The sequence below is a fragment of the Stegodyphus dumicola genome, chromosome 6 (assembly GCF_044657685.1).
Source record: "Stegodyphus dumicola isolate Sdum_Otavi_A_Nest chromosome 6, ASM4465768v1".
Classification (NCBI taxonomy): Eukaryota; Metazoa; Arthropoda; class Arachnida; order Araneae; family Eresidae; genus Stegodyphus; species Stegodyphus dumicola.
This window is the reverse complement of record NC_140773.1, coordinates 211,849,429-211,863,459: the sequence shown is the minus strand read 5'-3', so window position 1 is coordinate 211,863,459 and position 14,031 is coordinate 211,849,429. Positions and strand designations below refer to the sequence as shown.

Sequence of the window (14,031 nt, the reverse complement as noted above, 5' to 3'; positions counted from 1 at the left end):
AAGATACAAAATATGTGAATATATAGCTTTTAACATATTTTTATATATCATTACACAAAAAAATAAGAAAAGAGTACATGCTTTACCCTCTCCATTTGTATTGAAAACTGGATGAAAGCAGAAATGTTGTGGTTTATGTGGCCCCTATTGTGTACACTGCTAAAAAAACAAATTGCCTAGTAGTAAGATGTTTACCACCACCTGTAAAAGGGTTAAATGATTACACCCCTTCGTACATGACACCAGTGCAGAATATATCAGTGCACCATCTACAAACAGTCGTGTACAGTGCAGTAGCATAGAGAGGCATTAAAAAATATTTTTAGTGCATGCATTATTGACATTTTTTAAATTTTTTAAAAAATAATTTGGACAGACTAAATTGGATTAGTCGCTGGGATCATGTCTTTAAACTGGGACAATCCCATTCAAACCAAGAAAATCTGGAAAGACCATTTAAAATGATAATTATATAATTTTTCAAAAAAACAAGCTTATATTTTTTTCTAATTAATTACTAGCTATAAAGCATTTTACTTACATTTTATAGAAAAATATTTTTTTATTCTGGCCACACAGCAACCGGTACGCTTAAAACTTTCGGTGGTCAATTCTTATAAGCATGCATCTCTGCTAGAGAGCTTTCACCAATTACTTGAACATTCAGTATGCAAGTGTTGGCCATTGATGAGACCTGTAGTTTTGAATTGTTAATCATTTCATTACGTGTGTATGAGCTGGAGTTGTATGCATATTTAAAATTTCAGGCACCGCCCACCACTCCCAGCAGACAACAAGTTGAACTCATTCTAATCAATTTTCTTCAGATAAAATTCCAATATGTATGCTCTATGAATAACTCATGATTTCTTTTCTTTTGCCCCCCCCAAAAAGCACCCATTTAATTTTTATTGAAATTTTAAAATTTCAATAAAAATTCTAATGGTGCTGGACAACTAACTCTGTGGTCCGACTGGGCGGAATTACCAGAACCGACCATTCATGGGAGGAGACCTGGTGTTCTTCCAGATCACTGGCTAGACTTGTGTCTAGACAGCTTCGGCCTGCAGAGCAAAAAATAATCAGTCTTCACATAGATTAGAACCATTGTTTATTCGGTGTTCAGTTCGAGCTTGGCACGGACCGTACTGGTACTGTCTTGTATGCAACCCTGGCTGTGGGGACACTACATCTTCAGATATCGTCGGCTGTCAGAGGGGGTTGGCTCCCCTTGGTCGCTGTAGAGGGACAGACGATGTCTGGCTTTGTACTGTCTACGAAATAACCGCGAGAGGGAGTGGTGACCCCGCTTGTGAGAAGTTTTTATTCTGAGTAGTTGGAGTTGAGATCAGTCCTGTGGATCTCTACGTGATGGTCGCCCGTCGGTCTCTTCTCCGATGAATACTTGTCATGGGAAATTTTGTTCCCTCTGCAGCGACCGGGGGGAGGGGGAGGGGCACCCTCTTGGATAGTCCTAGAGTCTCAGTTCTAAAAACCTTGTAAGGGAGGCCTCGAGCCACCCCAGTTCAGGGGCCCTGGCTCCGTAGATCATCATGTCTGCTGGAGAGATCAATTTATATCGTAGAAGTTGGGAATTTAATTACAGTAATTTACTAGTCGTACATATTGCTTTCTTAATTATATGATGATTTTTCCAGGTCTTGATATGAGGAATAGAAATGCAATACTTACATTTTTTTTTTTTTTTTATATGAACCCACTTTGAAACGCAGTCTTTAATATGTAATGTCTCAAAAGCAAACTCTTTCTAGGAAAATTTTATTTATTGAACTTGAAAAATTAATTAATAAATAAAAAAATTATTCTATTGAAATTTTAAAAAAATATATATTTTACTATTCATATTAAATGTGTTAAAAAAATTACTTTCGCATGCGTACGGGTTCGTAATTAATTTAGTGCACACAGCTCTGTTGATAGCTTGATAAAATTAATTTTAGCAAAAGAAACACTTGAGAAATGTGGAACATTCCACAAAAATAGTCGCACAACTTTTCACAATATCACAATCAGTAGCTACACTTTAAACTACTACGAACTATAAGCACAAACCAATGCAAAGCGCAACTAAAGAGCGAAACTTACGCTGAGTTAACGGCTTTACAACAACTAAGAGCAGATACTCTCATCGACCTTATATAGATTTCACCCGGCCGCCAAGACATTTCTAGAAAATGCAGCATGAGGGTCAAATTACGGTTACAGCTAATACAGTCCTCAATTACAATACTTATTACGGTGATACAAGAACCGGACAAAATGGTCGTCAAGTATGGAAATTTCTCGCCAAAGTTGGTTACGAAAATTAGTCGCCAAAACCGTTGTCAGCTTGGCGATAGCTTACCAAATTACCGAGATACCTATCTACTTAATGTTAAAGAGATTTGCTCCTGTATTCTTATTTTTCTGGGACACAACTCTGTCTCGGTTTTTCATGATGCATAACACAGAAAAATACAATTTCACATATAATTATACTAAAATTACCAATTCTATGTGCAAAATACGTAACATTGGTAATATTAAACTACTTCAGTGTAATGCTAAAGCAATAATTTCAATAAATAACAAATCAAATGCTGAAACAATAACAATACACATCAATAACTAAGTACATAACTTATAAATTTAAAAACAAAAAGAGCTATGGTCTTGTACTATTTACATTATATACACTATGGGGACCATAGTAAGGGCCTGTTGTAAAGTGCGACTTTAAGCTTAGAATTTTGTGACTTACGGATCCGAGCTACAATGTAGTTCAATCCGAAGGTGCCGTAGTTCAGCAGAGAGTTCTTTTCTAAATTCAACAGCTCCGTCGAATCGGATTTCACAGCCACACATTGTCGCCTTCATTGAATTGATCTCCTGTAGCTCTCGGGTCTTCATCATCTCCGTCGCGAAGTTCCAAGACCGAAGACCATCTGCGATAGGAAATAGCTGGTAGTCTCGTGGACAGCATGCGATAGGCCAGTAAGAACAGTGACAGTTTCTTGTACCGGTCCTTTTGGTTTCTGGAAACCACCAACGAGAGGTTATTAAGGATAGTTCGTTTAAACCTCTACATCATGCTGCCTGACTGGAAATGTAAAGATTCGTTTGAGTTCTGCGATGCCGAGTAGCTTGCAGAGTTCTTTAATTATAGCCGAGATAAAATTTCTTCCTTGATCGGAATGTAACTTAAGAGGCACTCCGACCCAGGAAATCCAATGTTGTATTATTACCTCTGCTACCGTGATAGCCTTTTGATCAGGTATAGACGCATTTCAGGCCACTTTGTGAAAAAATCGATGATAACGAAATTGTAGTTGTTGCCATCAACAGTTTGTGCCAGGACGTCAAAGGTGATGCGTTCAAAAGCGGATCCTACATTGTAACGTTGCAGCTTCCTTCAGCTGCGTTTTTTCGGTTCCTTCTGGCTCGCACAGGTATCGCAAGATTTGCACCAGTTTGCATGTAATTGCTTGCATTACTCCAGTAGAACTGTCATACTCAGTTCAAAGTCTTCATTTTTCTGAAGAGGCTTCCTATAGGGCTGCTATGTAGTTCTTTAAGGACATCCAGGATCTTGGAAGTATCAGCTGCCATCGGAATGCCTTTCCATGATCCGATTCGAACTTCCGGTACAATACGCTATTTTGAATACAAGGTGAGTCCCGAAGATTCCAGTATTATTTGTCGTAGGACTGCAGATCGGAATGTCTTGCTAGGTAGGTTTGCTGTTTGAAGACTCCATTAATTCAATTACGGGTTTAGTCAGAGACTTAGCTAGGGTTTTTAGCGCTCGGGGACAACAGAAGATTTTGCGCCCCTTTCTCTGTGCCATGAATGGAAAATATTTTATTCCAAAATTTCGTAACATCAATTTGGCGGCCCCTGAATGCTGCGCCCAGGGACAGATGTTTCCCCTTGCCCCACCCTAGCTAAGCCACTGGGTTTAGTGTCGCTGTTTCCAACTAGCCCTTTCTGACTTCTTTGTCCCCTGATGGGTCGAGATCAAATGCTATTGAATTCGTAACCTGACGTGGATTAAGCAGCTCGTATTTCGCTTCGACCCTGTAACAATATCGGCAGCTTTCTGGGCAGACTTTTAGACAGGACTTCGGCCTTTCTATGTGATGGTCTTTTCCCATAACGGATAGTTATGTCATATTCCTGGAGTCTCTGTATCTACCTGGCTATTTGACCCGTGGGATCTTTGAAATTTAAGAGAAAGATCAACAATGCATAATCTTTGCAGAGCAGGAATTTTCTTCCGTAGATGTAATGATGGAAATTTTCTACGGCTTTAAATATGGCAAGCAATTCTTTCCTGGTGACACAGAAATTCTTCTCCGGTGTATATAGACACTTGCTACAGTTGGCTACGACACGTTCTTGACCATTATTTCTTGGGACACAACACCGTCGACACTGTCATTGATCGCATCTGTGTCAAGAAATGCATCTTCATGTTCTGTTGTCCACCATAACTTTTGATTGCTTTCTATCAGCTTCTGAAAGGGTCTATGGAAGAAAAGTCTCAAAAATCTCGTATGGTAGGTGGAAAGCCCAAGAAAACTTCTCAGCTGATGCACATTTTCGGGGCGTCTCCAGCTTTAACAGCTGACACTTTTTCTGGAATCTTTACACAAACCTTCAGCAGACATGACATGTCCGAGATAAATCACTCCCTGTTTGAACAATTTACATTTGGCGGGATTCGCTCCTTTCAGTTTCTGGAGAATTTTTCTAAGATTTCCTAAATGTGCTTTAAAAGTTTTCCAGTCTATGAGGATGTCTTCGAGGTATATCAGACAGGCTTCGTAGAAAACAAGGTCTCCATGAGGCGTTCGAATGTTGTCGACGTATCACATAACCCAAACTGCATCACCCTGAACTTGAAGTCCTTGTTCCGTAGTAAATGCCGTCTTTTCTTGGTCATCAGGGTGTATCTATACCTACCAATATCCACTCTTCAAATCAAGTGTTGGAAACAACTTGCTTCCAAAAAGTGTGTCTAACATATCGTCAATTCTAGGAAGACGGTAGCTGTCTTTCTTCGCAACCTCATTCAACTGGCTATGCAAAATGTAGTCAATGCAAAATCTAGTTAAACCAGCTTTCTTCCTGACCAAGAGGACCTGAGGGACCCATGACCTTGCTGAAGGGTCGATAACTTCGCTTTCTTACATGTTCTTTAGAAGTTTCCCTACCGCTTCCTGTTTAGCAATCGGTAGACGTCTTGGATGTTGCTTGATTGGTGGATGATCCCCGGTATCGATTCATATGCTGTGTGAAAATATCACGATCTATGCCAGAAGATGAGCGGCAAAAAACTTCTTGAATGACAAGTTTGGCTACATTCCTCTCTTCATTTTGTTGTGTATTGTGGAGTAATTCCGATATTAGGCTTAATGGCACAGATTCAACAGGGTCACTGTTTCGTTTAACACAGGTCACTGGAGTATATACTGCAACCACATCACCTTCCCTAGTGATTTTCAGTTTATCACTGACGTTGCAACTTTCATAATAAAGCTAAAAGGACAAAAGGAAATGGGTTAGCTGGAGTGAGTGCAACAACGAACTACTAGACTGCCAACTTAGAGAGAGTGTAAAGAAACCTTAACAAACCCTTTGGGCGACCGTTAAAATCTGAACCTCTTTCAAAATTTTTCTTTTTTCATTCTTATTATCATTACTGAATTAAACTTTATGTATTTGTTGGGAATTTCATATATTCCTAAACAGAACCTAGGAATCTCCATAACCAATCGTATGCTTTCATGCAGCCTATGTGACAAACGATCGCACTCCTTTTACTTGCCTTATTGCTCAGGTAATTGTATGTTTTTCATTTCTTAATAATCACCTCCGGGCGTTGATGGTTTGGAACACCATCTCTACATAACAACCGCAATTGGCCACTGGCTCCAGTCAATCTACAAGTCAAGGCTCCTAGTAGTCGATGCTTGTCGCAATCTTAGTTCAAAGTTCTTTTTACTTATTTTTTATCCTGACCCTTCATGAGACTAGCTGTGTCAAAATATTTAACGTTATGCATCTTTTTGGCATTTTACATCCGGTAAAATACTAATAATCCCGGCACAGACAGAGGGAGTTGGAGTTGGCAGTTCATACATTGCCAGTAATACGGGAAAAGTTCTTTTTTGAAATCATTGAACTTAATAAATCATTCAGATCCTAAGAAAAGGTTTTTGCATGCACGTTCTTTTTCCTCCCTATATTTTAACATCGCTCAATTTTGCATTTTTATTCTAGTGACTTTAGAGACCTATTGGAATATATTTGAACTACCAGTTTCATAATTTTAGCCGGATAATCCGACAGGTTGTTAACCTTTACTGCATGTGTAATAGTAAACTGTAAAATTAAACGGAGTGAATTGATACGCAATCTATTCTAGGTATTTTCTATGTTTCTTTGTGGATTTAACTGCCTTTTAAAGTTATCAAAGAAAAAATTGCATCAGGTTAGCTTGTAATTTATCATTATTTTTCCCGTTGCATTCGCTTAATATATTTTCGAGAAAAGCAAAACCACCGGCACACTTCGTTGCATATCTTTTAGAGTTGTCTGTGATAGAAAATTGTTGGTATGATTACTGTATCTAAATCTTTTTTAAATATTTAAATAGACTCCAGATTTCGTATATTAATGATATCTGTTGAATACTAAATTTCATTCAAAAGACATATTTGTACATTTAAATCTGTATTTAAAGGGATGAAGGAGTTTTCATGAATAAATTGAGATTTGTAATTCTTACTTTGAAATTAAGTAATAGATTCATTATGTTCAGCAATCTACAGAGAAATACTGCACATAGTTTTCTTGTAATATCCTTGTTTTTTATTTTTAAGTCGATAATTTTAAAGTAAAATGCAGTTTTTAATATGCCAGAACACATATTTGAATTTCTTTAGATGTTTTCCTTTTTTACTGTATTTTAACCGTATTAAATATATAATGATTTTAAATCTGAGGATTTATATTTGTATAACGAAGTATTTTTTATAACGAATATATTATTTTTAAGTTATTTCCTTTTGCTCTGTTTCCTGTCTATGCTCATATCTACAGAGGGAACGTATTTTCAACTCCTAAACTTTTTATGAAGCAGTTCTACATAAAAATGATATTCATCTTCTCCTTTCATTTCTTTGAAGAATAAAAATTTAGTTCCATTAGGTTTTGTAGGCAATATAGATATTGCTATGACAGTTTCTGTATTCATTTCTTACTTACTACCTATTATCCCTAATCTGGAAAATATACTTTAAATAATATGTAATAAATTTAAATAATATGTAATAAATTATGTGACTTTGCCTAAACATTTGCTTGTCTATTGGTATTAGATATTAAATGTATATTTATTTATTTTAATGTTAGAGCTTGAAGATTAGCAAGGTTAGTAGTATCATTATAATGTAAATAATTTTAATTGTAATTAATTTAGAAATCTCATTTTGCATTCTTTTAAATTTTATCATGCCTGACTTGTGTTATATCTAAATTTATTCTTTACAAATATAATAGTAATTAGTTCTAAAAAACTGCTGATAAAATAAGAAATATTTTAAAGTTCTATAAGATTATCCATGAATTTAAAGCATGTTTCTTATGACTATAAAAATATTCTTATGATATACCTTGCTTATTGTTTCTTTCAAACTAAATAATAATATAATTTTGTGATCTTCCAAGATACATTCTGCAGCCAGTTTGATTTCTGTTTTTAATTTCAAATTTAAATCAAGTTTATATCCACTCTTATCTTATTAATATTGATTACCGTAATCAGATTATGAGGTTAAAAAATCGTAAAAAATTCAAAGTAGGCCAATTTGCTGTTTTTGTACTATTTTACATAAAAATTGTTGTGCCAAATACATTTTTAAAGTAATGCAATAAAAACCTTTTACTTAACTTTAAGTGCTTAACTTATTTACTCAATATCCCTTTAACTTATTTTGTAGTACAGATTAGAATATAAACGTATGCTTGTTCTTGTGTATTGCATTATTTGAGCAGTTGCATTATAAGTGGGAAATAATTTCATTGTAGATCAAAGGACTTTTGCTTAAATTCTAAAATTATAACCTGAACTAGTAGATGTAGAAATTGAAACATTTATCCCATAGTTAATGTACAGTTTTTAATAGAATCTAGGTTAAATTTATTATATTTAATTTTTTGGCCTATCATGTTTACTGAATATTTATTAATATTTATTATCATGACAGTAAAGTTGATTATGAAATATAATTGTAATTTCATAAAATAATTAGTCATAATTTACTTCACCTTTCATTTATTTTTTTTCCTACTTGATGGCAACTTTTTTGCAGTATAGTAGGTTTTTTATAATTTGATGAAATAGTATAAATGTGACTTCAGTGAAATTAGTCACTGTATTTCAATTCTTTCATGCTAGCATCTGATTGAATTGAAAGTAATACCAGTCACCAGTGTCATCGTCTTTCACTGCTTCATACTGTCTTTCATAAAAAGTTATCTGTATTTGATCATTTACTGTAAATTATTGATAGTATATAGCAAAAAGTTACATTTTATCAGTTAAGAATGCTTCTTATGCTGAGTTTTGAACATAAATGAAAGTATTATGGCAGAGAACCCAGTAAATATCGAATTAAATTTGTTAAATTTGATTTAAAAGTGTCAGTTATCATGCATTTTCTGCTAACTTTATGTTGAATTCAAACAACAAATTAAAAAAAAAAAGAGTTTCTGCTCTCAAACCACAAATTGAAGAAATAATTTCTGCTGTTAAACAACAAATCAAAGAAAGATTTTTTTCTGCTCACAAACAATAAATTAAATGACAAAATTTCTGCTGTTGTCGAGAAAGTTGAGAGCTTGAAGAAATCCATAGTGACAACTGAGAATAATTCTGACGGCTTTAAACCCTTATTTATGTCTTCCAAAGCTATCCACATGTGATGGAAAGACCTCCTAAGAAGTGCACAAGACTCAGTTCTCTATCTTGGCACACAAAAACCCTTTGTGGTTAGAATTCCATGTTGGAGCTGCACTTTGGAGAGAAATGTTTAAAAGACTGTAGAAGGCTTCGGTAAAAATATATTTCAGTAAAATGGTGTCCAAAACATAATGCAATAATTTAAATAAAAAATATATTATTTAAATCAAACAGGGAAATAACATAAAAATGGAAATACATGTTATGGAATCTATGCAATACAAAAAGGAAATATCGACGTACCTTATTTAAAAATTTCTTTGGCTGATCTTTGGAATATGGTAACTGGTAGTTTGGCAACATTTTGGAGGCGATAAAGGTTACTACCTAGGACTTTGGTAATAATGTGAGAAGTACTCAGTTCCGATTACACATTATTTTGTGTGAGGGAAAGGAGAGATCATGGGATATGTCATGTGATATTAATGGACGAATTACGGTTCTTTAATCCGAAAAGGGGGGAATTTGGAAAAATATGTGTGGCTGTATATTATTTTGTATTAAGTTTCATTGTGTGTTGAGTGAAGTAGGGTTGAATAATTTTGGGATTGTGTGTATCCACCATGTAAGCAAGATTCTGAAGAACATTAGGTAAGTTAGTATTTTTAATTATTTGAGGATATTATTTTTATGCATTGTTCTAAATGTAAGGTGAAAGTAAAGTAATTTGGTATTATTGGGAAAATTGTTATTAGCAATGATTTAGTTTAAAGTAATTAGGATTGTAAGCTAATTTTTATTAATTTAATGTATGTGCTTATTTATATTTTAAGTAGTGTTTTTGAATTTAATTATATTTTAATTAAATGATAGTTATTTTGTGAATTTTATGTTTGTAGGAATTTGGTATACGTTTTAGTTGAAGTAAACGTGCGTGGAAATAATTTAAATATTTGACACTAAGTATTTGTAATGTTTGCGGTATGAATTCGTTGGTGACGTTTATAATATAATAGATAATTTAGAGGTAAAAGTTTTTGGATATTTTATTTATTTTATACATGGAAATGTTCATATTTGGAAAGGGTATATACTTTTTTGTTATTAGGTAATTTCATATATGTTCTTTTTAACGGGTTTAAAGATTCAGAAAATTGTCATGCATTTTCGTGAAATTTTTCTAATTTATGAGAAAAAAGCAGTGTACATGGATATGGTGAAGAGTGTGGTAATGCCATTTTTGTGCAATTCTGGGATTTTTTTTTAAGTAAAAATAAGTCGACGTGTACATGGTTTAGTGATATTTTAATTAAATGATAGTTATTTTGTGAATTTTATGTTTGTAGGAATTTGGTATGTTTTAGTTGAAGTAAACGTGCATGGAAATAATTTAAATATTTGACACTAAGTATTTGTAATGCTTGCGGTATGAATTCGTTGGTGACGTTTATAATATAATAGATGATTTAGAGGTAAAAGTTTTTGGATATTTTATTTATTTTATATGTGGAAATGTTCATATTTGGAAAGGGTATATACTTTTTCGCGATCAGGTAATTTCATATATGTTCTTTTTATCGGGTTTAAAGATTCAGAAAATTGTCATGTATTTTCGTGAAATTTTTCTAATTTATGAGAAAAAAGCAGTGTACTTGGATATAGTGAAGAGTGTGTGCAATGCCATTTTTGTGTAATTCTGAGATATTTTTTTTAAGTAAAAATAAGTCGACGTGTACATGGTTTATGTGTATGTGTTATTTTGAAAAATGCATAAGGAGTATGGTATTGTGCACTTTTTCCCAATTTTGCAGTGAATATTTGTCATGATTAAGCAGTTTTGTTAGATAAAATTTCTAGCATAAGTGTAATTCGGCTAGTAGATTGTTGGAAGAAGTGTTCAGTAGATAAAAAGAAAGGAAACATGTCTTTATTTCGTGAAGACAAAATGGCGGCGGGGAAAAAAAATAGAGGGTTGCTGTAGGAGAGTTGGTCGCCAAATTTTTGCCAAAAAATCGCCATGTTACCATAATCCAAAGATCAACCATTTCTTTTTTCTTCGATATGTAAGACGCACAGAATTCCTTAAAAGCATCCTTAAATTAGTTAGTCCTTAAAAAGTTATCTAAACTAGACTCTGTATACTGCTGTTGCCACATTAATTCACAAAAGTAAAAATGAGAAATATCCTCTGTACTGCCGGACTATCAATAGCATTTCTTTCGAAAATCCCCTTTTATTACATACATACTTTACGTAGTGTTGATATGAGCTCCAGTTTTGAAATTGTTAAATCTCATTGTGCAATTTACTGAGAGGTGAATGAAGCCATTTAAATCTTCATTTACATACCAATTAATCAATGTTTCCATTCCTAGTCGTTCTAAAGTGTCAGAAACTTCAGGTTAATCATACCACCAGCAGGCATTTTAAATAAGCAACATACTTCCTAACCAGCATCCAACACATAATTAAGCCCTTGTAAATATTTTCCCATCAGTCATATTCACCACAATCACACAACCAATCATGATATAATAGGGTTTCTATAACATTCAACTGCTCATGTTACCATAAATGAAACAACAACTTGGCAATAAATGAAAAAACTTGGCAATAAACCAAGTACACCCTAAAGAGCCGTTCCCACTGGGGCTTATCTGAGCTAACGGAGCTCATAACATTAGCTCAGATAAAACCCAATGGGAGCATCTCTTAAAATATAGACTAACCCAGGCTTCAGTTAAAATTTTGGGTACAGAAGCCCACGACAACAATGCAGGGTGTTGAAAGGTCTCATCTTGTCTTTTAAGGGCCGTGCCCACTGTGGTTTATCTGAGCTAACGAACACAACTAACGTAGTCGACGCATCTTCAAAACAAGTTTTCCAACATAGGCCAGCAAGTTGAAAAATCTGAACTGCAGGCACAGCGAAGCTGGTCGACACATGGAACTAACTCCGTTAGCTCAGATAAACCCCAGAGGGAAATAGGACTGCGCTACAGAAACAAGGGAAATACTGTCGCATACTTTGTTGTTAACCTCTGGCAGGAGCATCATCTCAGGATATGCGATGCATTGTGGTGCATATCTATACATGTGTAAAAAGAATTTTTTTTTTTTTTTTTTTTTTAACTCAGTCATACAGTAAAATCATTATTAGTGACTTTAAATGTACAATTTTGATTTTATTAAAATCAGAAATTCAAAACAGAACGAATTGTGCGTTGTTGTATCTTCTGTATTTCTGCTTTGCACGCTATCTACTCGTATATGCCTGCACCATTAATGAAATAATGTTATTTGTTAGGTCAAAGGGAAAACTCTATCCCTCCTTTTCTCCTGCAACATGAGATGGTTGACCAGTTTTTTCATGCTGCCTCAGCACAGCATTCATGCAAAAAGAAATGATTGTTCATTGTTTAGCACTGAATTTATCATATTTTATATTGTATTATATTGCATTACATTACTATTATGCAAAGCCGAGTTTTTTGCTTGAAAATTTACACTTAAAGTTGGCTTATTTTATAAATATTTCCTCTTATTTCTTGGCTTGTTTCAAAATTTCCCTTGATAATTTATCAAACCTGTAATATTAAATGAATTATCATTTTTAAAAAATTTGAAACATATTATAACCCCCACCCACATATCAAAGGCTTTTCCTGCATGAAGTGCAATGGCTTTATGAAAGTGAGTGTTTAGTTCCTGAAAATACTAGAAGAGATTTTTTGGAAGGTGTAATTAAATATGGGAGAAGAAAATTTTCTTTCGCATAGAATCTTACTTTTGTTCTCAGTGTACAGCTCAGATTTCAGAGGACAGTTCGGAGAACGCATTTATCCTTGCCACGTTCTGCTTCGCAGCTCGAATTATGTCGTAAGAGGTTGTGTTCAGAAAGGGTTGCATTTTTTTCTTTCTTACACACAGTTTCATTAAGTTATCCCATGACCATACTTTTTCACCTCGAAATTTCTCCATCCCATCATTAAGAGCCCTTTGTTTGTCTTCTCTCAATCTCGTTTTACTGGCTCTCTCCCTCCAGCTCTCCTTTGTCCAAATCATTTCTAACCACGCCCCTGAATGTAGGGGATAGTACCTGCTCCATCTCTGGTTCTTGACTTCAAGCATATCAGCTTGATTTTCTTACAACTTCTTTACATAAAATATTCTACATAACAATACTGTGTAAATAACAGTATTCTATATCATATTATTATGCACTGATATGGTTATCACTGAAATCTATAAACATCTGTAATATTTTAAATTATTTGATAACTCTCTGGCTATGTATTTTTATCAATTTTAGAAATAAAGTAAGGTTATATATATAGTGTTTAACTCATTTATTAGCAATTTCTGCATTATAATAATAATGATGAATCTTTGAAAATGTTAGTGATGAAATGTCAATGATTTCCCTAATGTCTTTATTGAAACATTGTTGCTTCTTTCTTATGGCACCAAGTTCTCTAGAAAAAGGTCTAAAAATGACTTTTTATATTAAATTTTAGACACTTGCTTTCATTCAATTTCAGCATGAATTTTTGTGGTATACTTTCAACTGTGCTGAGGTCCTTGTTATTAACCCTCTCACTGCGTAACTTTTTTATCAAAATAGGTTCAAAAATTGCATATTTTTTTATTACATATTTCAAATCTACATATATTTTAGAGTTAAAATATACAAAAATTTTATGTAAAAGAGTTTTTTCAATGTAAATTAGATCATAGAAAAAGGTTGTCAGAATACTGAAATTGAAGAATAATGATATAAAAGGAATATTTTGAAAATTAATATTGGTTAAATTATGATTTATTTTATAAAATACAAAGGTAAAACGCATGTACTAATGAAAATATTTACATAATGTAATATTTTACATATCAATTTTGCACCACTGTTGAACATTTTCAATAGAAAATGAATTTTCAGATTCATTACTATCTGCAGAGAAATCCGAGAAATTCTCATCAGTTTCACTGTAACTATTTTCAGTATACTTGAAATCAGAATCAGAACTACTGTCAGTGTCGGAAATATCGTCAGGAATATAGGT

General features: G+C 33.8%; 1 protein-coding gene across 3 annotated transcripts in view; it reads left to right on the top strand.

The window, feature by feature from the left end:
- Positions 1–6,295: 6,295 nt before the first annotated feature.
- The window catches only part of LOC118188151 (polypeptide N-acetylgalactosaminyltransferase 13-like), a 52,620-nt gene continuing 44,884 nt past the window's right edge, over positions 6,296–14,031 (top strand). The window contains exon 1 of one of the 3 annotated variants that reach the window (XM_035358516.2): positions 6,296–6,430. The gene's annotated coding sequence lies outside the window, so the exon portion shown is untranslated. Of the gene's footprint in view, positions 6,497–6,596; positions 6,620–14,031 lie in introns of those variants that run through there. The other 2 variants (XM_035358515.2, XM_035358519.2) reach the window with 2 other exon arrangements.